This window comes from Podarcis vaucheri (genome assembly GCF_965113315.1).
Source record: "Podarcis vaucheri genome assembly, chromosome: 1".
Classification (NCBI taxonomy): Eukaryota; Metazoa; Chordata; class Lepidosauria; order Squamata; family Lacertidae; genus Podarcis; species Podarcis vaucheri.
In genome coordinates this window covers 48,445,841-48,450,054 of record NC_138759.1, presented here as the reverse complement: position 1 = coordinate 48,450,054, position 4,214 = coordinate 48,445,841, and positions in this window count along the sequence as shown.

Genomic DNA, 4,214 nt, shown 5'->3' with positions numbered 1-4,214 from the left:
AATTAAATGCCATCAACAAAGAGACTGATTGAGTCTTTTATACCTGAACTGGAGATAATTGCCAAAAGATGACTAACGGCAGTCTAGTAGGATTTTCGTCTCTTTTACTTCTATGACACACCCACACACCATATCAGTAATTTATATGATTAAAGCTCACAGGTCCTGTCTCTGGTTTCTACCACACACACCATTATTTGTTGCAGAAACACACACGCAAACACCCCTCAAGCCTTTACTTTTTTTCAATTAACCTATATTTTCAAACAATCTATCTCACGTGTCCATGTATGCACACATATGCATATGGAAGTCCTTCATATCATTTTTGTTGTTGTTGTAGTTTGGGGACACTGCTAATCTTGAAGGGAGGGGGACAAAATTTTTCCAGCTGGGCAGTTGGGCTTTGGTAGTAGTTAATAACCATGGCATAATGAAGGGGGAAAGAAAGACATCTACTTCTGCTTCATTGACTATGCAAAAGCCTTTGACTGTGTTGACCACAGCAAACTATGGCAAGTTCTTAAAGAAATGGGAGTGCCTGATCACCTCATCTGTCTCCTGAGAAATCTCTATGTGGGACAAGAAGCTACAGTTAGAACTGGATATGGAACAACTGATTGGTTCAAAATTGGGAAAGGAGTATGACAAGGCTGTATATTGTCTCCCTGCTTATTTAACTTATATGCAGAATTCATCATGCAAAGGCTGGACTGGATGAATCCCAAGCTGGAATTAAGATCACCGGAAGAAATATCAACAACCTCAGATATGCAGATGACACAACCTTGATGGCAGAAAGTGAGGAGGAATTAAAGAACCTTTTAATGAGGGTGAAAGAGGAGAGCGCAAAATATGGTCTGAAGCTCAACATCAAAAAAACCCAAGATCATGGCCACTGGTCCCATCACCTCCTGGCAAATAGAAGGGGGAGAAATGGAGGCAGTGAGAGATTTTACTTTCTTGGGCTCCATGATCACTGCAGATGGTGACAGCAGTCACGAAATTAAAAGACGCCTGCTCCTTGGGAGAAAGGCGATGGCAAACCGAGACAGCGTCTTAAAAAGCAGAGACATCACCCTGCCAACAAAGGTCCGTATAGTTAAAGCCATGGTTTTCCCAGTAGTGATGTATGGAAGTGAGAGCTGGACCATCAAGAAGGCTGATCGCTGAAGAATTGATGCTTTTGAATTATGGTGCTGGAGGAGACTCTTGAGAGTCCCATGGACTGCAAGAAGATCAAACGTATCCATTCTTAAGGAAATCAGCCCTGAGTGCTCACTGGAAGGACAGATCGTGAAGCTGAGGCTCCAATACTTTGGCCACCTTATGAGAAGAGAAGACTCCCTGGAAAAGACCCTGATGTTGGGAAAGATTGAGGGCACAAGAAGAAGGGGACGACAGAGGACGAGATGGTTGGACAGTGTTCTCGAAGATACAGACATGAGTCTGACCAAACTGCGGGAGGCAGTGGAAGACAGGAGTGCCTGGCGTGCTCTGGTCCATGGGGTCACGAAGAGCCGGACACGACTAAACGACTAAACAACAACAACAACAAAGGGGGAACACAGGGGAGCAGAACTTTGGTACATTTTCAGAGTAGGTGCAATGACATCACCAGTTGGGAGCACAGGGATGTTTATGGAGCCTCCTTGGTCTGGCAAGGGAAAGAGGTGATAATGAGGCTTTCAAGTACGATTGTACTAAGGAATACGCTTTCAGCAGAGACTGTGTTGTTGAGCTCAGGACCTGCTTATAGGTTTCCCACAGGCCACCATGAGAACAAAATTGCAGAGCGCTTAAGCATTCATCCTGACCTGTTTGCACAAAGTCTGCATAGAGATTATAAGGCACCAGCTGATTAGTGAGCATTCAATCCAAGTTGTTTGTGGAGGGGTTATACCACCATGCCATGTCAAGCCACAAATGTTACCCCACATTTCCCAGTGCAGTTCGCCACTTTATTTACCACAAGAAACAACTAATTATGGGGGGGGGGGGAGTGGTTCATTGCACAACAGCTCCAAATCCACTAATTGGGCGACTTGAATCCAGTCACAATGGAAATAGGGGAAAGGTGCCATCTGGACACAGCCTTAAGCAGAAGTTAATATGGCCAAGGACCTGGGCAGAGTGGGAGCATGTGGGAACTTGTAGGACTGGGAGAGGCTTGTGACTCTGTTCTGAGGGGGTTGTGGGTAAGCATGGGAGAGTGTGTACAACTGGGCCAGCAAAAGGGATGGTCAAATGCATTGAGGAAAAGGCTATCAGGGGCTAGTAGTCATGATGGCTATGATCTCCATGATGTTGGCCATGGTGGCAGTGGGAACAGGAAGGAGATTATCGGACACTAAGGTCCACTTCTGAGGGTCTTCTGGAGGTTCCCTCACTGTGAGAAGTGAAGTTACAGGGAACCAGGCAGAGGGTCTTCTTGGCTGTGGCACCCTCCCTGTGGAACGCCCTCTCATCACTTGTCAAAGAGAAAAAGAACTACACAAATTTTAGAAGACACCTGAAGGCAGCCCTGTAGCATGAATTTTTTTAATGTTTGACTTTTTTATTTTTAATACAGTGGTGCCCCGCAAGACGGAAAACTCACTAGACGAAAGGGTTTTCCGTTTTTGAGCTGCTTCGCAAGACGAATTTCCCTATGGGCTTGCTTCGCAAGACGAAAACGTCTTGCAAGTTTGTTTCCTTTTTCTTAGCACCGTTAATACAGTTGCGACTTGACTTCGAGGAGCAACTCATAGAACGCAGTGTAGATAGTAGCCTTTTTTGAGGTTTTTAAAGACTTTGTTGATTTTTGAAGCTTTCCCAAAACTTCTTTTGCAGCCATTTGGTAAGTTAAGCTTTTAAAACTTTTTTGGGGGGTTTTGGATTTTGGGTTGGGGTGTTTGGAATTCAAGGACTTGGTGTTGGGAAGGGGTTTGCAAGAATCTGGAAGCTTGTGGTTTTTTCTGCATTTTTATGATTTTCTGTGACCATTGGGCCACTCTGCTGTTTTTTAAAAAAAAATTCTGGATTTGAATTTCTGTGTGCTGGGTGGCTGGGGGAACAGTTGGGGAGGGGTTTGCAAGAATCTGGAAGCTTGTGTTTTTTTTCTGCATTTTTATGATTTTCTGTGACCATTGGGCCACTCTGCTGTTTTTTTAAAAAAAATTCTGGGTTTGAATTTCGAAATGCTCTTTACAGTATGTGTGACTTTAAAGAGCACTTAATAAACTCTTGTTGTACCAAATTTGGCTTTTTTTGGACTTTTTTTGACCATAGGAACGCATTAATTAATTTTCAATGCATTCCTATGGGAAACCGTGCTTCTCAATTCGCTAGACGAAAAAATTCGCGGAACGAATTAATTTTGTCTTGCGAGGCACCACTGTATTTTTCTGGAAGCCACCCGTGGCTGGGGAAACCCAGCCACATGAGCAGGGTATAAATAAAATAACAACAACAACTACTACAGGGGTTGTACTAGATGACCCTTGCAGACTCTTCCAACACTATAATTCTTTGATTCAATGACACGAAGGACAGACCTTCCAAAGACCCAGAGCCATTTGAGGATGAAAGAAAAAGGCTCTGCATGCAAAAAGCCCCAGGTTGGATCCATGGACATAGACAGGATTTTAGTTTGGGGGGGCAGGCTTTTGTTGGGAGGGCAGAACCTCAGATTTGTATTGATTCTTTTTATTTTATTTTATTTTATTTTATTTTATTTTATTTTATTGGGAGGAGCAGCTGCCCTCCTGCCCCTGGTGGCTGGATTCCCCCAGCAGCTCCTGGTAGGGCCGGGAATGTCCTCTGAAAAGCAGCTGCTGCCACTCAATGTGGACAATAACGACGAGACTCCGCGCAAAGCAGCTCTTGGACTCTGAAACCAAGTGGGCCGATCAAACCCTCCAACTTTTGGACTTCAACGGTCCCGCCACTGCCCCCCTGAGCTTTGTGTCCTCGCGCCCGCGCTCCATTCGCTCCGCGCAGCTCCCATTTTGCGGGAACCCCGCGCGTTTTACGCCGAGGTCCCCCTCGTGCCAGAGGCAGGCGCCGCCCGCTCCTCTCCCACAGCCAAGCGCAGGCGCCGGAGAGCCCCCACCTCCCCGGTTCCTGCCCCTAATCAGAAAGCGCCGCCTGCGCCTTTAAGAGCTCGCGTACCTAGGCTGTAAACAGCGAGGAAGGTGGGTCGTCGCGGCGCGCGCGTGGCTCGGCGTCCGTCC